The 23,256-nt window shown below is 38.8% G+C and overlaps 1 protein-coding gene and 8 non-coding genes across 13 annotated transcripts in view; 2 read left to right on the forward strand and 7 right to left on the reverse strand.

The window, feature by feature from the left end:
• The window catches only part of LOC103910797 (uncharacterized), a 1,018,570-nt gene that overhangs the window by 472,618 nt on the left and 522,696 nt on the right, over nt 1–23,256 (reverse strand). The window lies entirely within an intron of this gene.
• LOC137494143 (5S ribosomal RNA) lies at nt 11,030–11,148 on the reverse strand. The gene has a single exon (XR_011014118.1). It is a non-coding gene; the product is annotated as a 5S ribosomal RNA (ribosomal RNA).
• Nucleotides 13,524–13,605, reverse strand: trnas-gcu (transfer RNA serine (anticodon GCU)). The gene has a single exon. It is a non-coding gene; the product is annotated as a tRNA-Ser (tRNA).
• trnas-gcu (transfer RNA serine (anticodon GCU)) lies at nt 16,061–16,142 on the reverse strand. Its single transcript has one exon. It is a non-coding gene; the product is annotated as a tRNA-Ser (tRNA).
• Nucleotides 17,174–17,255, reverse strand: trnas-gcu (transfer RNA serine (anticodon GCU)). Its single transcript has one exon. It is a non-coding gene; the product is annotated as a tRNA-Ser (tRNA).
• Nucleotides 17,807–17,888, reverse strand: trnas-gcu (transfer RNA serine (anticodon GCU)). The gene has a single exon. It is a non-coding gene; the product is annotated as a tRNA-Ser (tRNA).
• On the forward strand, nt 21,889–21,960 carry trnae-uuc (transfer RNA glutamic acid (anticodon UUC)). Its single transcript has one exon. It is a non-coding gene; the product is annotated as a tRNA-Glu (tRNA).
• On the forward strand, nt 22,038–22,124 carry trnay-gua (transfer RNA tyrosine (anticodon GUA)). Its single transcript is given in 2 exon segments — nt 22,038–22,074; nt 22,089–22,124. It is a non-coding gene; the product is annotated as a tRNA-Tyr (tRNA).
• Nucleotides 22,210–22,281, reverse strand: trnae-cuc (transfer RNA glutamic acid (anticodon CUC)). The gene has a single exon. It is a non-coding gene; the product is annotated as a tRNA-Glu (tRNA).

Raw genomic sequence — 23,256 nt, forward strand, 5'->3', positions numbered from 1 at the left:
GATGGAGATGTGTGGTTAAGAGTCTGAGTTTTGAAATCTGCAGTTGTGCAATTATCATTCCTTGACTTGTGGCACTGCTGTATGTGGTATTCAGGCATATTATCAGAATCACTCTTTACTTTGTTCTGATTAACTTCTCCTTCCACACGTTGCACTTAGTAGTTTAGAGCTTTGGAATATTCAGGCTCCTCTGTTTCCGGTCAGCTTTCCCTTGCTGGAGTTGTTTCCTTTCGCTCCTTTGAGGCATTGGTACCCCATTAATGGCATCCACTTTGGCAGCTGTTGGATTTGCCCTCATCCAGATATGGTCCTTTCCTCCTGAGCTCTCTCCTTTTTCCAGAACATCCACAGATAGACTCGATCAGCTGGACCAATTGGACCTTGTATCACTGCTCTCTCACACGGCTCCTTTCTGGTTTCCTGCACAGATATCGCTTTGCACATGGCAATTAATTGTTTCTTCATAAAAGTCCCTACTGCATTAGACATCTTTGCAAAACATTCCAAGAGGTTATGTGTAAGGTTATAGGTGAGATTATATGCAAGGTTTTATGCAAAGTTTCATGTGGTTTCTTGCAAGGGTCGACCCAATAGTCGTTCATGCGATGCAGTGTTAGATGCCTGTTTCTGTCAGTTTTCATGCCATCATTCACCAATGCACTTGTTAACACATTAATCCCATTTAGTTTATTATTTTCATCAAGCTTTGGCCTTGATGGATCATCTTCATCTCTTTCAGCCATTTCTGGTAATTGAGCAAAATACATTTACTCTCTCTTTTGCTTTATTCACATTTTTTCATACTCCTTTAGATGTTTTTATTTATTGATCACTTATTAACTTTGATTTTAATTACTTTATGAATGCAAACCTTTTATGAACTTATTTCTGTTGATGTTTCAAATCCTTGGAAGTACTTCTTTCGTCACAAATGAATAACTGTTCCTGCTTCATAATTTGCTTCTGGTACCATCTCCAATCATCTACTCATCATAGTTTCTCAACTGTGCTTGTTTACAGAATAATTCTCTATCCAGTCAAGACCAAAAACAGTCATCATATCTCACTGTTTGGAGCACTGGTCTCCAGCCAAGTCTTTTAATTGAACTAGATCTTTGTGAAGCTGTAGATAATTCAATCATCCACATATTGTGACAGTGTCCATCCTAAGATCTTCTCCCGCTATTTTAACCCTTATGCATTCTGGTGTATACAGTATTTGCTAGTCATCAGCCTACACAAGTACAAACAAGTTTCTACCCTCCTCTGGTAGTTACCTAAATTAAACTCAATAGAAACTAAGCACTTAATATATTTACCATCCAAAAGAACATATCTCCACAAACCATATGAACTTCAGCTGGAAAATCTTCACCTATTGATTGCTCTTAAATCATATTATCAACATTAAGCCTCTTTTATCTGTCTTAATTAACCATTTATTTTAATTATCAAATTAACTTCAATTAAATATTATTAGTTACTTATAATTTATTACTCCTTTAAATTTAAATAGAAATGTCTAGGACAGATTGTATATTACAGTAAATGTTTCTATTAATGCACCAATTTTTACACTTTTTGATTGAGTTTTATTCCTATTTCAGCATCTAGTGTTTTTCTTTCTGGACAGATCTACATCTGATTTAATTTTAACCCTGACTATGCCGGCTGATTTTATCTGCATCTCAGTCCTGTAATGACAATCATTTAGTTGGAACTTGACACTTCTTTCTTTTACTAATCGATTTTCTGAGCTATATATTAATTCCTTTTTGTCTTTGAGTTATTTTCTTTTGGCTCATAATTATTTCCTGAGGCATTCCCCTCAAATTAGTTGTTCATACAATTTTGATGCACTTTTTTTATCATCTGACTAAAACTTACTGTATGTATTGTAAATTTCTGTTTGCTCTGTTTTAACTATTATTCCTTGTTAATTCCTTATATTGTTTTCTTAAACACTTTTCTCTTTCAATTTTTCTTACAGCAATTTAGAACTGTTACTTTCTGACCTTATGTCCTATGAATTTTATTTCAACTTGTTATTTCAATCTTCTCTTTAACTATAAATAATTTTTCTAGATTTGAATCTCTTTCCAGTTTTCAATATCCAATCTTGATTTAGGCCATTCACAATAAGATTATGTTAAGATATTTCTTTTACTTAGTTTTAACTTAAATACTTAATTCCATTCTTATTTATTCTCCTATTTATTTATTGCCTTATCAAAAGCTTTTTCTTTTTCTTTAGTTAGTCTGCTGCATTGTAATTTATCCTTCTATGTTTAAGGACTTTTATGATTAAACCTATTAAAACTTAAACCTAAATTATTTAACATTCATCATAATATATCATTCAATATTTAAAGTTTCACCTTGAAATGACCTTATAACACTTTTTCTTACTTAAAAATTTGCATGATAATAATTTCTCTCAAATTGACAGGAGTCTGATTTGATACAAGAATGGGTAGCTACACTTTTGTTCTTAATTTTCCTTCTGTAATGCTTGAACTTAATTTTGGCACTTTAGGAGCTACTTTGAGGTGGACTGTCAGACTATCCCCCCTCGCAACCTGAGACAACCAGCTCACATATTGGTGCTTCTGTGGTGTCCTGACATTCCTTCATATCAGGGCACAGTGTTTCCCCCTCTCTCTTTGGGCTGGCTTCTTTCTTTGACTCAGCTGATGTAAAGTTCTGTTGGAGCGTTTTTTCTCTTTGATCAGTTCATCAGTCTCTTGTTAGTGTCTCTTTTGAATGTCTCTGAACAAATGTAGCTTTTTCAGTCCTCAGTAAATCCTGGCCATAAAATTCATGTCACAAGTGTCCACAGCCATTTTGCTCTTTGTGTTTTTTCACACACCTTTCCATTTGCCAGTGCACTCAGAGATGTCTGGTAGGTACGAGACTACAGTCCCCCAAAGTTCATCCCTATGTCCTCTTAATTAATATATATAGAATTTAGCTTATGACTTAATAAATCTTATTTTTTTTTCTTTCTTTTTTTTTTCTTCTTTCCCATTTTTTCCTTCATCAAATAAAGAGTGAAGCACAATCTGAAGCCAAAAAAAAATATTATAAGGACATTTAACAAATAGAAAATTAAGCATATTTACATATGATAAAAATTATTGAGAATTAGAAAAAATAAGTCCTTTGTCGCTGTATAGATGGGACGCGAAAGACATGGCGCTACAAATTGTAGTTCATTGAAAGGTGTAGTTAGGGTTAAGTTTAGGGTTACGATCTTGGTTAATCGGTAACTATTTGAAACACAGCGATAACTCATTGATAAAGGACACTGTTAGTAAAGTGGCAAAATTAGCAAAACATAGTTGGCAACACGAAAGATCTTTTAATTTGGCTTTGAAGTTATAGTCCACACTGTTAAAAATTGTCCCGTTAAAAAACAGTAAAATACTGGCAGCTGCAGTTGCCAGCAATGTACTGTTATTTTACAGTATGTTGCTGTAAAAATACATGGACTACATTGATTTACACAATACTCAAGTGAACTCATTTTGCTCACTGAAAGCAACTGCCTCAACTTGGTCAACTGCTGAATGAGTTTATGAAGTAATGTGCTATATATGCTTAGAAGCATACTTATAATGATAACTTATTTTAGTTAATTAGAAAAGTTCGGTCTAACTCTAATGTCTTATTTTTCACAACAGCACACATACATGTAAATCTGGAATCACCAGAGAGATTCTGACTGCATCAGCAACTAAACAGCCGCTATCTAAAAAATAAAGAAACATGCAGAATAACATCAGCAGTTCATTGTTCATCTTTAACTCATACACTGGCTCTACTCTCCTCCACAACGGTGACAGACAGAAGACATTAGCTTCAGGTTTTACAGTAAAATACTGTTTTTTTCCTTGATTTAACAGTAATCTACTGGCAGCTGTGGTTGCCAGCAATATACTGTTTTTTACAGTCTATTTCCGTAGTTTAAATTAACAGTATATTACTGTTAAAATACATTTTTACACTGTGTTTTTACCTCTCACACCTTTAACCCTTTAAACCCCAGAGCAAATACTTCAGTTTTAATTGAAGTGTCCACACTACTGAGTGTTCAAGAAACATGTAGCAAAGCTGAAGTAAATTCATTAATTAACTGACTAATTAAATGATAATTGAGGATTAACAATGAACAAATGAAGAAATACTGAAGGGAAAAAACAAGAACAGAACATACAAAACTTTAGTCACAGCTTTATAATGAAATAACCTGAAGAACAACAAATGGTTAAATCATTTAAATGATCAGCGGATGATTAAACAACTCTACAAACATCATCACCAGCTACACTTATTACTTAATACATGTATTTTTGTATAACATTTACTAAAGTTCTTCTTGAGAAAAAGTTAAAGTTTTACGTCACCATCATGGAGAACAGAGTTTGCTTTAGTTGGGCTCTTAGCCCTGTCTTATTTAACATTTATATATTTTGGCTGCTGCAATTGTTAAGAACTTTGTTTAAAAAGTTCCTTTATTGTGGCAAGCCAGCCAAAAACCTAAATAAGATCTGGTGATGTTCATGTTGTTATTAAATGGCAGAGTCTGTTCTCATTTAGTATAATAAAATGTACTGCTCCTATTCAATGTTAAATCTATTGTTTTACATTATGTATATATATGGCAATGATTTCTGGAAGTTTTTAAGAATATCTTGGACATTAACACTGCTCTATGGTGTATATCGCACTCAAAGAGACATCAATAATCAGCATATGAACCTCAATAGTGGTGACGACTAACAAAATTAACAGTTTAACTCACAAACAGGCAACTGAAAGTCTAAACATAAACAACAGCAGAATCGAATACAAATAAAGAAAACCATTAGACCATTATACAACATTTATTTATACCTCAATGCATGCTGGGATATTTGTACAGTGCCACTCCCAGCATGCATTGCAGCATGAAACATTTGAGATGTTACCATTGTTGAGATACAAGGTCAGATTCATGAGGTCTGAGTGTGTATTTGTCATAACTGAACTGTTTTTGTATGTTATTTCTTAACTGTTAAGTAATTACGGAGGTATCTTTTCTGTTTCCACTTCTCATTAATTAAATTAATACCTGCAACTAAGCATAAAATCTATTGCATGAGGCCCTTCTTCCAGATTTATACCAAAACATTTAGCAGAACTAATTTCAGATAAATAGATTTCTCTATTTATTGACTTCCCAACTTTATTGCTATAGTACAAACATTTTGCAAATTCTGTATTACAGCAGATGGAAAGTCTTCTTAAATGAGTTCAAGGGTGAAGAACCCAATTTAATCAGCCCCTCACTCCATTACCGTGACACAAAAAACACCTTAATTTCTGTTGGATCTCAATGAGAATAGTATGGAAGTCAAATCAGTCAGTAATAAGTGTGTGTCTGCTGTTGTTTGTGGAGTTGTTTAATGATCCTCTGCTGAGACTGAAGCTGTTTTATTTAATGTTGTAACTCAAGTCACTGTTTGTGTTTCTTGTTTATTTTCTTCAGTAATTGTAATTATTAACAGCAGGTGTTCATCAGTGTCTGAATTCACTCATTAGTGTTCATTAACTCTGTCAGGTGAACTATATTAGTGAACTAGTGTATAAAATAGTGAACAAGGGCACAAAGTGTGATTTCAAACACAGACTTCAAAACATCGAATCTGAACTCTGTTAGCTCACAGTTTTCTGCAGTTGGTTACTTTCTCGAAAACAAAAATGTTACCCAGAAAGCACTGATTTTAACAGAATATTACTGTTTTAGTGAAAAAACATTATTTTACCGTAGAATCTGACCGTTTTTTAACAGCAATTTTTTACAGTGCAGTATTCACTCTATATTTACTTTTTCTTGATTTAAACTGTCCTTTAATTCCTTTCTAACCTCTACTTCTTCATGTGCTTTTGCTTTTTGTATTGATTTACTCATTTTAATCGTATACTTTTTAATTTCATATTTTGTGTTATCCCACCATCTTCTTTTATCTTCATGATACATCTCATTTTGTATTTCAGTATTTATCAAGTCCACTATTGCCTTTCTATAAGGTTCTCCTTTTAAAATTTCTGTATTTAAAATCCATATCCCTTTTCCTCTTTCGGTTTCATTAAAATCAATCTTCATTAATAAAAACTTGTGGTCGCTTAGCGCTGTTTCTTTAAAATAAACACTCTATAAAATCACCCAGTTTTTCCTTGCATAAAATAAAATCAATCCTACTTTGCTTTAAGTTACCATCTACTAACTGTCTTCTTGAATATTCTCTTTTTCCTTCATTCCTTACTCTCCATATGTCCACTACTTTTTGCTCTGCCATTAGTTTCTGCAACTCTTTTCTCCCAGTGTCATTCCTAAAAACCATGCCATCCGCTAAATCAATTCTATTAAAAACCGTGTTAAAATCTCCAATTAAAATAGTTTCTCCCCATAAAATCATAAGATCATTTAATCTGTTAAAAAAGTCCTTCTTTTCTTTTTCTGCTACTGGAGCATGAATGTTACATAATGTTGTATTATTTTCTCTCATTCTAATGGTAGGGCATTTTCCCTCTTTATCATTGTATATTTCTTCCACATCATTCTTTATATCTTCTTTGACTAAAATAGCGACCCCTCTTCCCATCCTTCCATCACCATTGTTATAAAATATTTGCCCCCTCCATCTCCTTTTAAAATCTTCCATCACGCCATCATTCCAATTAGTCTCTTGTAAACAAATTAAGTTTTGTTTTTTGCACAGTTCCTTTACCTTGTCAAATTTTGTAACATTCAAAAAACCTCTTGTATTAAAACTAACACAATTAAAAACCATTAAAAGAAAGATAAATATAAAAATAAATACTTAAAATACATTACTCATCTTCCCCTCCTTCTAAACTCCTGAACACATTTAACATATTAGCTTTAGCCTTTTTTCTAACATTGTCCAAATTTGGTTTTACCTTTAGTGTTCTTCTTCTTAAATTCACTTTCATACATCTGTCCATATTGTCCACCTTTGCATCTTCTTCATAATCCATGTCTTTGTTTTGCTCAATTTTTTCTTGTCCATTTTCCTCCATGTCTGAAAACTCAATTTCCATCATTTGATTTCCTCCCTCCTTCGTTTCTCCATCTTCATTAAAATCCACAACTTCTCCAGTGTTATTCTTTAGTTGTTCTATTTCTCTTTGCTGTGTTGCTTCTTCCTCCAGATCTCCTCCAAGTTTTGCATCTTCCTCCTTATTTCCTTCTTGCACCTGTCTGTTCACCTGTTTTTCTTTTTCTCCTTCCTCCCCTTCCATCCAACATTCACATTTATCTAAGAATTCTGCACACTCCGAGCATCTGACAGTAGTGCACGATCGTGCAAAATGTCCCCATTCTCCGCATCTGTAGCACTTGAAATTAGGACCGTCTTTCAGCAGATGGTCCGGGCTCATGCACTGCCTACAAGTTTTCACTTGCCGACTGTGCATCATCCGGAAATGCTGTGGTCCTTCCGCTGTTTCTAGCCTCGTGCTATAGGGCAGTGATGCCACCTCCTTCGGGAACCTTACTTTTAGGAACCTCGTCCCATCTTCGATGTCAGTGCCCGTAGCATCTTCTTTTAATTTTTGTTAGTGGCTCAACACCCCATTCTTCCAATTTTTCAACAATAATACTGTTTTTCAGGTACACTGTAAAAAATTGCTGTTAAAAAACGGTCAGATTCTACGGTAAAATAATGTTTTTTCACTAAAACAGTAATATTCTGTTAAAAACAGTGCTTTCTGGGTAACATTTTTGTTTTCGAGAAAGTAGCCAACTGCAGAAAACTGTGAGCTAACAGAGTTCAGATTCGATGTTTTGAAGTCTGTGTTTGAAATCACACTTTGTGTCCTTGTTCACTATTTCATACACTAGTTAACTAATATAGTTCACCTGACAGTTTTAATGAACACTAATGAGTGACTTCAGACACTGATGAACACCTGCTGTTAATAATTACAATTACTGAAGAAAATAAACAAGAAATACAAACAGTGACTTGAGTTACAACATTAAATAAAATCAAATAAAATAAAACAGCTTCAGTCTCAGCAGAGGATCATTAAACAACTCCACAAACAACAGCAGACACACACTTATTACTGACTGATTTGACTTCCATACTATTCTCATTGAGATCCAACAGAAATTAAGGTGTTTTTTGTGTCACCGTAATGGAGTGAGGGGCTGGTTTAGTTGGGCTCTTCACCCTTGAACTTATTAATTCAGACTCTCCAATTACTATAATAAATATTTATCAAAATGCTTGTATTATAGCAATCAAGTTGGAAAGTCAATAAATAGAGAAATCTATTTGTCTGAAATTAGTTCTAATAAATGTTTTGTTATAAATCTGGAAGAAGGGCCTCATGCAATAGATTTTATGCTTAGTTGCAGGTATTAATTAAATTAATGAGAAGTGGAAACAGAAAAGATACCTCCGTAATTACTTAACAGTTAAGAAATAACATACAAAAACAGTTCAGTTATAACAAATACACACTCAGACCTCATGAATCTGACCTTGTATCTCAACAATGGTAACATCTCAAATGTTTCATGCTGCAATACAAATATCCCAGCATGCATTGCGGTATAAATAAATGTTGTATAATGGTCTAACAGTTTTCTTTATTTGTGTTTGATTCTGCTGTTGTTTATGTTTAGACTTTCAGTTGCCTGTTTGTGAGTTAAACTGTTAATTTTGTTAGTTGTCACCATTATTGAGGTTCATACGCTGATTATTGATTTCTGTTTGAGTGAGATTTACACCATAGAGCAGTGTTATTGTCCAAGATATTCTTAAAAACTTCCAGAAATTATTGCCATATATAGACATATAATGTAAAACAATAGATTTAACATTGAATAGGAGCAGTAAATTTTCTTATACTAAATGAGAACAGACTGCCATTTAATAGCAACATGAACATCACCAGATCTTATTTAGGTTTTTGGCCGGCTTGCCACAACAAAGGAGCTTTTTAAACAAAGTTTGCAGCAAACAATTGCAGCAGCCAAGATATATAAATGTTAAAAATGACAGGGCTAAGAGCCCAACTAAAGCAAACTCTGTTCTCCATGATGGTGACGTAAAACTTTAACTTTTTCTCAAGAAGAACTTTAGTAGATGTTATACAAAAATACATGTATTAAGTAATAAGTGTAGCTGGTGATGATGTTTGTAGAGTTGTTTATTCATCCGCTGATCATTTAAATGATTTAATCATTTGTTGTTCTTCAGGTTATTTCATTATAAAGCTGTGGCTAAAGTTTTGTATGTTCTGTTCTTGTTTTTTCCCTTCAGTATTTCTTCATTTGTTCATTGTTAATCCTCAATTATCATTTAATTAGTCAGTTAATTAATGAATTTACTTCAGCTTTGCTACATGTTTCTTGAACACTCAGTAGTGTGGACACTTCAATAAAAACTGAAGTATATGCTCTGGGGTTTAAAGGGTTAAAGGTGTGAGAGGTAAAAACACAGTGTAAAAATGTATTTTAACAGTAATATACTGTTAATTTAAACTACGGAAATAGACTGTAAAAAAACAGTAGATTGCTGGCAACCACAGCTGCCAGTAGATTACTGTTAAATCAAGGAAAAAACAGTATTTTACTGTAAAACCTGAAGCTAATTTCTTCTGTCTGTCACCGTTGTGGAGGAGAGTAGAGCCAGTGTATGAGTTAAAGATGAACAATGAACTGCTGATGTTATTCTGCATGTTTCTTTATTTTTTAGATAGCGGCTGTTTAGTTGCTGATGCAGTCAGAATCTCTCTGGTGATTCCAGATTTACATGTATGTGTGCTGTTGTGAAAAATAAGACATTAGAGTTAAACCGAACTTTTCTAATTAACTAAAATAAGTTGTCATTATGATTATGCTTCTAAGCATGTATAGCACATTACTTCATAAAGTCATTCAGCAGTTGACCAAGTTGAGGCAGTTGCTTTCAGTGAGCAAAATGAGTTCACTTGAGTATTGTGTAAATCAATGTAGTCCATGTATTTTTACAGCAACATACTGTAAAATAACAGTACATTGCTGGCAACTGCAGCTGCCAGTATTTTACTGTTTTTTAACGGGACAATTTTTAACAGTGTAGACAGGCAGGTGCAAGAAGGAGACTACATAATCTTGGTTATGCAAACTTTTAACTTCACAGTTCACAGTAATTTTCAGTCCTTCTAAAAGTTTTCCATGGTCAGTTCATATTCTTTACCTTGTAGCACCAACATTTTCCCTTGCCCACATTTTTCCATTATCGCTTTATTAACATCTTCTGCCTTTACCTCAAGTACCTTTTCCACATTTATAATCACTGTAGCCTCCTTCAAGTATTTACTCTCCGCAAACTTACTTTTTTCAGTTTTGTTTCCATTTCGTGGTTGCTTATCCAGTCCATTTTCATCAGCCTTGCTTGTTCCTCCTGCCAGTCCGTTGTCGTTTGCCGTGCTTGTTTCTCCTCCTAATCCAATGTCAATAGCCTTTCGCATTCCTCCTGCCAGTCCATTATCTTTCACCAGTCGAGTTTCTACTGCCATGTCCGTGTTTGTTGCCGTGCATCCATCCGCCATTGCTTCCTCCAAAAAAAAAAGAGTTCCAAATGAAAAAATAAGTTCCTCCCGAACAGCTAATGCTGTTGGGAGGAAAATCAACTTCACAAAAACAAAATAACCAAATTTACTCTAATACTTTACAAATCAAAAAGAAAACAAACAAAGAGTGGGGAGAGCCTTTCTCTCCTAACTGCAGCCAAACACTTCCTGGAATGTACCAAGATGGAGTATTGGCAGGGTGGTATGGCCGTAAGCGAGAGAAGCTGTCAAGAGTTGGCTATTTAAAACAGGCGCAGCACCAGGGACCGAGCGCAGCTCAGCTGGTATCAACACAGCACCGACAGAAACAATGCCCTTGAAGGCGAGAAAAAATAATGGCAGCGGAGCTGTGACACGGGGAAGTGTATCAGCTGCCAAATGAAGGACTTCGAAAAGCTTACAGCACCTGGTATTCCCAGGCAGTCTCCCATCCAAGTACTAACCAGGCCAGACCCTGCTTTACTTCTGAGTTCAGATGAGATCGGGCATTGCCAGGGTGGTGTGGCCGTAAGCGAGAGAAGCCGTCAAGAGTTGGCTATTTAAAACAGGCGCAACACCAGGGACCGTGCGCAGCTCAGCTGGCATCGACTCAGCACCGACAGAAACAATGCCCTTGAAGGCGAGAAAAAATAATGGCAGCGAAGCTGTGACACGGGGAAGTGTATCAGCTGCCAAATGAAGGACTTCGAAAAACTTACAGCACCTGGTATTCCCAGGCGGTCTCCCATCCAAGTGTAACAGGTGTACTATATTTATTTATTACTGGACAAGACAATAAAACCATACGTTTACAAGGTAAGTAAAAGGAGGTGGGTTGAAACTGGGCAATAACCAAAGACAAACTGTTGTTGAATGTTTTAAATACAAAAATAATTTTACTTTAGATTGTATGAATTTTTTCCTTTTCGTATTTGTCTTAGTAAACAATACTTACATCAGTAACATAACTATTTATACACAACCCCAGGGTGCACTCACTTTACAATTATTTTAAATCAAACACAAATCACAATAAATGAATTCAAGTGAAAACAAAAGAAACCATAAAATAACACAAATAAATCAGTGTCGTTGTTCACTCTAAAATTGGTGAAATCAGTTCAATTCAGATAAAGTTTCCCTCCAAGAAAATCAGTCATTAGAGCTGTATTAAAAAATCGCAGTCCAATAAAGGAATTAACTTTTTGGCAAATTCTTACTTTATCCGGTGAAATGAAGATAAATTGAAATATGTGTACTTCACAATTTTCCAGGTCGACATAGGAAGCTCGACATCAATACAAGGAATCCAGTGAAACTGGGAAAATGTCCTCAGAAAAAAACCTGGCCTGATCACAGACCAGAATATATAAATAAGTTTAATATGTTCAAAATAATTTCAAAAACATACAAAATATACAACATGTGGAACAAATAAAACACATACACACACATGTTTACCATAAAATGAGCTAATATAATGGAACACCAGTCAAATTCGCGATGTCTATATCACTCTATGGTCTTCTCACACACACGCGAATGCAAAATGACGTCAGCGCACTGTAAACGCAATGCAACATGCGGTCTGACTTCAACACACTCTTACACACACTAACACACTAAATAACAACTATTTTGCAGGTACAACTTGATTTAGTACAACTACAATCACTTTTAAACTGTTTGGGAATCATAACATACTGTATTTCAATCTTTTTGTTCAAGTTTGCTCCTCTCTATTGTTCTGCCAACCGGTCTCGTCTCTGCTCTGTCTCTCTCTGCCGGCAAGCTGGAAAAGGTAAAGATGACGTTAAATTTTGCAACAACATCCTTCAAAACAATAAGAGCGTGCGAGTAAAACACCTTCCACGGAAGCACCGGCGGGGCGGAGCTAACAACCCGCTCCTACGATTGGTTGTTACTTTACCTCAAACTACATTTGTACACATTAATTTTTTTTTCGTTTATTATATTTATAAAGACTTGTAGATATAATAATAATATGATTAAACTTTAACTATTTAACTAGGGTTACATTGTTTCTGCCACTATTGTCAGTAAGATGACTTTCAGTTTTGCCATATGTACGACAGAGCATGACAACAACAAGAATGGGATTCGATGGACTCTGCCACCTCGTTATGTATGTACTCACTTTCATGATGGGGGCTGGATTATGACATTTCTGTATGTATTTGCTGCTGTTTTCGGTAAAGATGATGTTAAATTTTGCAACAACATCCTTCAAAATGATTATAGAGTGAGAGTAAAAGAACTTCTACAGAAACACCATAATCACAATGCAGAGCACAATGGATTAGCAGTCCATCGCCTTAACCACTCGGCCACCTCGTCACGTATTTTCCCTCTTCTCTGGTGGAGGCCGGACTGTGGCACATAAATGTATATGTATGTTTCTGCAACTATTTTCGGTACGAAGACTTTCAGTTTTGCCGTATGAACGAGAGAGCAAATGAACAACAAAAATGGGATTCGATGGACTCGGCCACCCCGTCATGTATGTACTCACTTTCCTGTTGGGGGCTGGACTACGGCATTTCTGTATGTATTTGCTGCTATTTTCGGTAAAGATGACGTTAAATTTTGCAACAACATCCTTCAAAACAATAAGAGCGTGCGAGTAAAACACCTTCCACGTAAGCACCGGCCTCTTTCAAACGCCAGAGCATTTGAACGACAAGGATGGGATTCGATGGACTCTTCCACCTTGTCATGTTTGTACTCACTTTCATGATGGGGGCTGGACTATGGCATATATGTTTGTATTTGCAGCTATTTTCGATAAAGTTGACATAAAATTTTGCAACAACATCCTTCAAAACGCTAAAAGAGCGAGAGAACTTCTACGGAAACACCATGATCTCTCGAATGCCAGAAGATATGAGCGACGAGGATGGGATTCGAACCCACGCGTGCAAAGCACAATGGATTAGCAGTCCATCACCTTAACCACTCGGCCACCTCGTCATGTATCTTCCTTTTTCTCTGGTGGAGGCCGGACTGTACCACATATTGGTATATGTAAGTTTCTGCACCTATTTTCGGTAAGAAGACTTTCAGTTTTGCCGTATGAACGAGAGAGCAAATGAACGACAAAAATGGGATTGGATGGACTCGGCCACCCCGTAATGTATGTACTCACTATCCTGTTGGGGGCTGGACTACGGCATTTCTGTATGTATTTGCTGCTATTTTCGGTAAAGATGACGTTAAATTTTGCAACAACATCCTTCAAAACAATAAGAGCGTGCGAGTAAAACACCTTCCACGGAAACACCGGCCTCTTTCGAACGCCAGAGCATTTGAACGACAAGGATGGGATTCAATAGACTCTTCTACCTCGTCATAAATGTACTCACTTTCATGATGGGGGCTGGACTATGGAATATATGTTTGTATTTGCAGCTATTTTCGATAAAGTTGAAATAAAAAATTGTAACAACATCCTTCAAAAAGCTAAAAGAGTGAGAGAACTTCTGCGAAACACTATGATCTCTCAAATGCCAGAACATATGAGCGACTAGGACAAGATTCCAGCCCACACGTGCAAAGCACAACGGATTAGCAGTCCATCGCCTTAACCACTCGGGCACCTCGTCATGTGTCTTCCTTTTTCTCTGGTGGAGGCCGGACTGTACCACATATTGGTATATGTAAGTTTCTGCAACTATTTTCGGTAAGAAGACTTTCAGTTTTGCCGTATAAACGAGAGAACAAATGAACGACAAAAATGGGATTCGATGGACTCGGCCACCCCGTCATGTATTTACTCACTTTCTTGTTGGGGGCTGGACTACAGTATTTCTGTATGTATTTGCTGCTATTTTCGGTAAAGATGACGTTAAATTTTGCAACAACATCCTTCAAAACGACAAGAGTGTGCGAGTAAAACACCTTCCACGGAAGCACCGGCCTCTTTTAAACGCCAGAGCATTTGAACGACAAGGATGGGATTCGATGGACTCTTCCACCTCGTCATGTTTGTACTCACTTTCATGATGGGGGCTGGACTATGGCATATATGTTTGTATTTGCAGCTATTTTCGATAAAGATGACATAAAATTTTGCAACAACATCCTTCAAAACGCTAAAAGAGTGAGAATAAACAAACTTCTACAGAAACAACATGATCTCTCAAATGCCAGAACATATGAGCGACGAGGATGGGATTCGAACCCACGCGTGAAGAGCAAAACGGATAAGCAGTCCATCGCCTTAACCACTCCGCCATCGCGACATGTGTTTTCCTTTTTCTCTGGTGGAGGCCGGACTGTGGCACATATTTGTATATGTATGTTTCTGCAACTATTTTCGGTAAGAAGACTTCCAGTTTTGCCATATGAACGAGAGAGCAAATGAAAAACAAAAATGGGATTCGATGGACTCGGCCACCCCGTCATGTATGTACTCACTTTCCTGTTGGGGGCTGGACTACGGCATTTCTGTATGTATTTGCTGCTATTTTCGGTAAAGATGACGTTAAATTTTGCAACAATATCCTTCAAAACGATTAGAGCGTGCGAGTAAAACACCTTCCACGGAAGCACCGGCCTCTTTCAAACGCCAGAGCATTTGAACGACAAGGATGGGATTCGATGGACTCTTTCACCTCGTCATGTATGTACTCACTTTCATAATGGGAGCTGGACTATGGAATATATGTTTGTATTTGCAGCTATATTCGATAAAGTTGACATAAAATTTTGCAACAACATCCTTCAAAACGCTAAAAGAGTGAAAGAACTTCTGCGGAGACACCATGATCTCTCCAACGCCATAACATATGAGCGACAAGGGTGGGATTCGAACCCATGCGTGCAAAGCAAAATGGATTAGCAGTCCATCGCCTTAACCCCTCGGCCACCTCCTCAGATGTTTTTCATTTTTTCTGGTGGAGGCCGGACTGTACTACATATTTATATATGTATGTTTCTGCAACTATTTTCGGTAAGAAGACTTTCAGTTTTTCCGTATGAACGAGAGAGCAAATGAACAACAAAAATGGGATTCGATGGACTCGGCCACCCCGTCATGTTTGTACTCACTTTCCTGTTGGGGGCTGGACTACGGCATTTCTGTATGTATTTGCTACTATTATCGGTAAAGATGACGTTAAATTTTGCAACAATATCCTTCAAAACGATTAGAGCGTGCTAGTAAAACACCTTCCACGGAAGCACCGGCCTCTTTCAAACGCCAGAGCATTTGAACGACAAGGATGGGATTCGATGGACTCTTCCACCTCGTCATGTATGTACTCACTTTCATAATGGGAGCTGGACTATGGCATATATGTTTGTATTTGCAGCTATTTTCGATAAAGATGACATAAAATTTTGCAACAACATCCTTCAAAACGCTAAAAGAGTGAAAGAACTTCTGCGGAAACACCATGATCTCTCCGATGGCAGAACATATGAGCGACAAGGATGGGATTCGAACCCACGCATGCAAAGCACAATGGATTAGCAGTCCATCGCCTTAACCACTCGGCCACCTCGTCACATATTTTCTTTTGTCTATGGTGGAGGCCGGACTGTGGCACATATTTGTATATGTATGTTTCTGCAACTATTTTCGGTAAGATGACTTTCAGTTTTGCTGTATGAACGACAGAGCAAATGAACGACAAAAATGGGATTCGATGGACTCGGCCACCCCGTCATGTATGTACTCACTTTCCTGTTGGGGGCTGGACTACGGCATTTCTGTATGTATTTGCTGCTATTTTCGGTAAAGATGGCGTTAAATTTTGCAACAACATCCTTCAAAACTATAAGAGCATGCGAGTAAAACACCTTCCACGGAAGCACCGGCCTCTTTCGAACGCCAGAGCATTTGAACGACAAGGATGGGATTCGATGGACTCTTCTACCTCGTCATGTATGTACTCAATTTCATGATGGGGGCTGGACTATGGAATATATGTTTGTATTTGCAGCTATTTTCGATACAGTTGACATAAAATTTTGCAACAACATCCTTCAAAACGCTAAAAGAGTGAAAAAACCTCTGCGGAAACACCATAATCTCTCCAACGCCATAACATATGAGCGACAAGGGTGGGATTCGAACCCATGCGTGCAAAGCAAAATGGATTAGCAGTCCATCGCCCTAACCCCTCGGCCACCTCCTCACATGTTTTTCATTTTCTCTGGTGGAGGCCGGACTGTACTACATATTTATATATGTATGTTTCTGCAACTATTTTCGGTAAAGATGACGTTAAATTTTGCAACAAAATCCTTCAAAACGATAAGAGCGTGCGATTAAAACACCTTCCACGGAAGCACCGGCCTCTTGCAAACGCCAGAGCATTTGAACGACAAGGATGGGATTCGATGGACTCTTCCACCTCGTCATGTATGTACTCACTTTCATGATGGGGGCTGGACTATGGCATATATGTTTGTATTTGCAGCTATTTTCGATAAAGTTGACATAAAATTTTGCAACAACATCCTTCAAAACGCTAAAAGAGTGAGAGAACTTCCGCAGATACACCATGATCTCTCGAATGCCAGAACATATGAGCGACAAGGATGGGATTCGAACTCACGTGTGCAAAGCACAATGGATTAGCAGTCCACCGCCTTAACCACTCAGCCACCTCGTCACATATTAGTTTTGTCTATGCTGCAGGCCGGACTGTGGCACATATTTGTATATGAATGTTTCTGCAACTATTTTCGGTAAGAAGACTTCCAGTTTTTCCGTATGAACGAGAGAGCAAATGAACAACAAAAATGGGATTCGATGGACTCGGCCACCCCGTCATGTATGTACTCACTTTCCTGTTGGGGGCTGGACTACGGCATTTCTGTATGTATTTGCTGCTATTTTCGGTAAAGTTGACGTTAAATTTTGCAACAACATCCTTCAAAACGATAAGAGCGTGCGAGTAAAACACCTTCCACGGAAGCACCGGCCTCTTTCGAACGCCAGAGCATTTGAACGACAAGGATGGGATTCGATGGACTCTTCCACCTCGTCATTTATGTACTCACTTTCATGATGGGGGCTGGACTATGGAATATATGTTTGTATTTGCAGCTATTTTCCGATAAAGTTGACATAAAATTTTGCAACAACATCCTTCAAAACGCTAAAAGAGTGAGAGAACTTCCGCAGATACACCATGATCTCCCGAATGCCAGAACATATGAGCGACAAGGATGGGATTCGAACCCAGGTGTGCAAAGCACAATGGATTAGCAGTCCACCGCCTTAACCACTCAGCCACCTCGTCACATATTAGTTTTGTCTATGCTGCAGGCCGGACTGTGGCACATATTTGTATATGTATGTTTCTGCAACTATTTTCGGTAAGAAGACTTTCAGTTTTGCCGTATGAACAAGAGAGCAAATGAACGACAAAAATGGGATTTGATGGACTCGGCCACCCCGTCATGTATGTACTCACTTTCCTGTTGGGGGCTGGACTATGGCATTTCTGTATGTATTTGCTGCTATTTTCGGTAAAGATGACGTTAAATTTTGCAACAACATCCTTCAAAACTATAAGAGCGTGCGAGTAAAACACCTTCCACGGAAGCACCGGCCTCTTTCGAACGCCAGAGCATTTGAACGACAAGGATGGGATTCGATGGACTCTTCCACCTCGTCATGTATGTACTCACTTTCATGATGGGGGCTGGACTATGGAATATATGTTTGTATTTGCAGCTATTTTCGATAAAGATGACATTAAATTTTGCAACAACATCCAACAAAATGCTAAGAGAGTGAGAGTGAAACAACATTTGCAGCCAATTGCGGAACGGAATTCTCAACATTTTCAACATTTGACCAATCAGAGTCGAGACAATGTTTACATTTACATTTAGCAGACGCCTTTATCCAAAGCGACTAACAAATGAGGACAAGGAAGCAATTTACACAACTATAAGATCAACAATAATTAAGTGCTATAGGTAAGTTTTAGGTCTGTAAAGTCTAAGATTTTAGTCAATTTATTTATTTATTTATTTTTTGATTACAGTTAGTGATATATCCAGAGAGGCAATTGCAGATTAGGAAGTGAAGTGGAGACTAAATAGTTGAGTTTTTAGTAGTTTCTTGAAAACAGCGAGTGACTCTGCCGTTCTGATGACGGCAATCTGACCAACTGGGCAGATTGAACGTGAGCGTTCGCAAAAGTGACTTCTTCCCTTTTTGGGTTGGAACCACGAGGTGACGTTCATTCACAGAACGCAAGTTTCTGGAGGGCACATAGATCTGCAGAAGTGAGAGCAGATAAGAAGGAGCAAAGCCAGAAGTCGCTTTGTAGACAAACATCAGAGCTTTGAATTTGATGCGAGCAGCAACTGGCAGCCAGTGCAAACGGATGAGCAGCGGAGTGACTTGTGCTCTTTTAGGTTCATTGAGGACCACTCGTGCTGCTGCGTTCTGGAGCAGCTGAAGAGGCTTGATAGAGTTAGCTGGAAGCACGGCTAGTAGAGAGTTGCAGTAATCCAGTTTGGAGAGAACAAGAGCTTGAACAAGGAGTTGAGCTGCATGTTCAGAAAAGAAGGGTCGGATCTTTCTGATGTTATAGAATGTGAATCTGCACGATCGAGCAGTTCTAGAAATGTGGTCAGAGAAGTTTAGTTGGTCATCAATCATTACTCTAAGGCTTTTCACCATTTTGGATGCAGTAATGGTTGCCCCATCCATCTGGATTGAAAAGTTATGGTGTAGATTCGGGTTGACAGAAACTACAAGCATTTCCGTTTTTGCGAGGTTCAGCTGAAGATGATGATCTTTCATCCAGTGTGAAATGTCCAACAGGCAGGCTGAGATGCGAGCTGGAACGGAGGGATCATCAGGATGAAAAGAGAGGTATAGCTGAGTATCATCAGCATAGCAGTGGTAGGAGAATCCATGTTTCTGGATGACTGGTCCTAGAGATGACGTGTAGATGGAGAAGAGAAGTGGCCCAAGAACAGAGCCTTGAGGTACCCCAGTGTTTAGATGCTGTAGGTTGGACACCTCTCCCTTCCAAGACACCCTGAATGACCTGTCAGAGAGGTAAGATCTGAACCATTGTATAACAGTGCCCGCAACGCCCAGTGACTCGAGCGTAGATAGCAGGATCTGGTGGTTGACAGTGTCAAAAGCAGCTGACAAGTCCAGCAAAATGAGGACTGATGATTTAGAGTCTGCTTTAGCCAGTCTGAGATCCTCCACGACCGAGAGCAGGGCAGTCTCAATTGAGTGGCCTTTCTTAAAGCCGGATTGCTTGTTGTCCATGAGATTGTTTTGAGTAAGAAAGTCCAGAACTTGATTGAACACTACTTTCTCCAGAATCTTGGCCATGAATGGAAGCAGGGATACTGGTCTGTAGTTTTCAAGTAGCGTATGGTCCAGGTTGGGTTTCTTTAGCAGTGGGGTTACCCTAGCCTGTTTAAATGAAGTGGGGAATAAACCAGAGTCAAGAGATGTGTTAATTATATGAGTCAGTGTTGGTATGACTGCAGGAGAGATGGCTTGCAAGAGATGAGAGGGAATGGGATCGAGTGGACAGGTGGTTGCATGGCTAGATAGCACGAGTTTGGACACCTCAGACTCAGAGAGCTGAGAAAAAGAGGTGAGTGTATGTGGTGTTGGTGGTATATTTTGCGTGTTTGTTGTAGGTGCAGCAAATTGAGCACTGATTTTTGCAGTTTTGGTGCAAAAGAATGTAGCAAAGTCATCAGTAGTAAGTGTAGAGGATGCGGGTGGAGGATAGAGGAAGGAGGAAAATGTTTTAAAAAGTAGGTGACGATTAGTGGCATTGTAGATTTTCAGACGGTAATATGTCTGCTTTGCAGAAGTAACTTCAGCCAAGAAAGAAGACAGAAGAGTTTGGTATGTTAAGAGCTGTGCAGGATTTTAATATAAATATGTTTGAAATATTTAAATGGATTAACTTATGAAACACATGAAATTATATCCATAACAATTAAGCAAGAGCAGCATAGTTTCTCACAACATTTCTTGCTATAACTGATGCATTTTAGAAACACAGCTATAACAGTGAGCAAAACATAGATAGAAGAGTGAAGCTTCAAGAGCTCAACTAAGCAGCCTCTGATCTCCATGATGGTGAGGTCAAATTAAATATTTAAAAAAAAAATAAACCTCTGTTCATTGTCAAATATTCTTACAGAAATGATGTCAAACTGTCACTATCAGTGAAGCTGCTAATGCTGTTATTTAATTGAGTTGTTTATTCCTCTCTTTTAATTCAGTTGGTTTGGTGTGAGGCTGTGTCTGTAGTTTTATTTCTTCCTTCAATTTCTTATTCCTCCAGTGATTGTGCTTGTTAATAGCAGGTGTTCAACAGTAGGTGTCTGAATTCACTTATTTGTGGTCATTCCCTCTGTCTAGTGGACTAAACTAATTGACTAATTTAAGGGCCAGGTAATTGAGGGTGTAGGGAGATCAGACACTCTGATTAGTTTCTCAAATACAAGGGTTTTCTACAAAGGCAGATACATGTTATTCTGAATGACAAGGAGGCAAATCAGCTTCTATCACCGATCTAACTCTAGAATTGTAACACTTTACTCTGAATTACCTCAACGCTTGAAATTTAACACCAATGAATTTGCTGTGTACCCCAACTCTTAACCCAACCTCACAGTAACAAACCTCCATGTGGGTTTCATTGATTCAATATCTCGTACATGGCACAGAATACAACCTATCGCAGTTTATTAAAATCACACCTACCCCAGCCCTAGGCCCAACCTCAGAGTAATCAGTATATATATATATTTTATGAATGTCTGCAGTGTAATCTCATCCACTTGTAGGTTTCTGAGCTGCAGCAACACCTAAGGGCTCTGACACACAGACACAAAAGAAACCATTGCTTTTAACCTCCTCTTGGAGAGGAGAGAGTCTCCGACCCTGGATCTCAGGTCTTCTATGGAGGGACTGTCAGGAATCCTGTAAGAGCATCCCATCCACACAACCTCTTGCCATAAAAACAAAGCAGAATGTGTGGTGAAGGAACTCCGGGTTGACAGAGCCTTGTCCTTGCTTCAAGCAAAATGCTAACAAGGAGCTGAACAGAGTGATGGTGGCACAAAGGTTAGCGCTTATGACTACGGATCAGAAGATTCTCGGTTACGGAAACCAAGAAACTGTGTATGAGAGAGTGCGTAAGTGTATGAGTGGCACTTGTGCAAGCGGAGCAGGGACGTGCTAGCGATCAGAATGAACTGGAGTTTGTGTCAAGACTGGGTTTCAAAAGTAGCAGTTCCTATATGGTCTAGCGGTTAGGATTCCTGGTTTTCACCCGGGTGGCCCAGGTTCGACTCCTGGTATGGGAAGGCTTGAGTGCTTTTGCTTCTGTCCTTTTAGGCCAGTAGCTAGCTTATAGGATGTGGCTGTGGAACTGTCCTGTAAGCCTTCGATAGCTCAGTTGGTAGAGCAGAGGGCTGTAGGTGAGATGATGGCAATCCTTAGGTTGCTGGTTCGACTCAGGCTCGAAGGACATATTTTGCGTTCAGAGCCGGTTTCTTCCCTTTGCCAATTGAGTTCACCACTGCTCAAAGTTCAGCATGGAGGTGAAAAGGAAGTTCCCTGACCGGGAATCGAACCCGGGCCGCGGCGGTGAGAGCGCCGAATCCTAACCACTAGACCATCTGGGAGGGTCTGGCTAGAGGTTGCCCTCAAGTCTAGCTGTGGGCCTCCACCCAGGTGTGCTGCAGCTGCTCTGACAAAAATAACTCTAACGTTTGCAACCTCCTCCTGGAGAAGAGAAAGTCTCAGAGCCTGGATCACAGTTCTTCTTGGGAGGGACTGTCACATGCTCGGTGTAAGAGCATCCTATCGACACCACAACTTGCCATGAAAACAAAGCACAGCATGCGTTGAAGAAACTCCATGTTGACCGAGCCGTGTCCTCTTTCCAGGCAGCATGCTAATGAGCACTGCTGATACAGACTGGGCCAGTGGAGCAATGGATAACGCGTCTGACTACAGATCAGAAGATTCTAGGTTCAACTCCTGGCTGGCTCGTTCAGGATTTTTTTTGCGTTGCTCTCAGTGCAGTGCGGTCGCGGTTTGCCCCTGCCGGAGTTGTTCGGTTCTACTCTGGAGTGAATCGAGTTTCTGGGGCCGCCAGCACAGAGCCTGTGGGGTGCTCTCCTGGGTTCAAAGGCTGCCCCAACTGCTCTCATGTCTTGGTGTCGTACATCCCTCAGGACTTCCAGAAGAAACCAGTACAGCCACTCTCCTGGGAAGACGGCAGTGACAGCTTGTAGACCAAAATGTTTGCTGTGAGGCTAAGGCGTTCTACTGCAGCACAGATATGCATTCGAAAAGCAGACAATATTCAAAAACAAAGTGCCAACCTAAAACAAGTTTGCAGTCAAAATGACCACCTCACACAAGTGTGAGCAATGTTTCAGTCTCTGTTATATGTCGGCAAATATGCCACACAGTGCAGACTGGGCCAGTGGCGCATACTGGCACCTGTAAGTCGTGGTTATTTTTGGTTACACCGGCCAATCACGTTTTGAGTTGTAACCAAGATATTTTTTAATTCTTGGTTACGCTGGCCAATCACGTCCCGAGCTGGAATCAAGATTCATCCTATTCTTGGTTACGGCAACCAATCATGT

This window comes from Danio rerio, chromosome 4, assembly GCF_049306965.1.
Source record: "Danio rerio strain Tuebingen ecotype United States chromosome 4, GRCz12tu, whole genome shotgun sequence".
In the NCBI taxonomy this organism is placed as follows: Eukaryota; Metazoa; Chordata; class Actinopteri; order Cypriniformes; family Danionidae; genus Danio; species Danio rerio.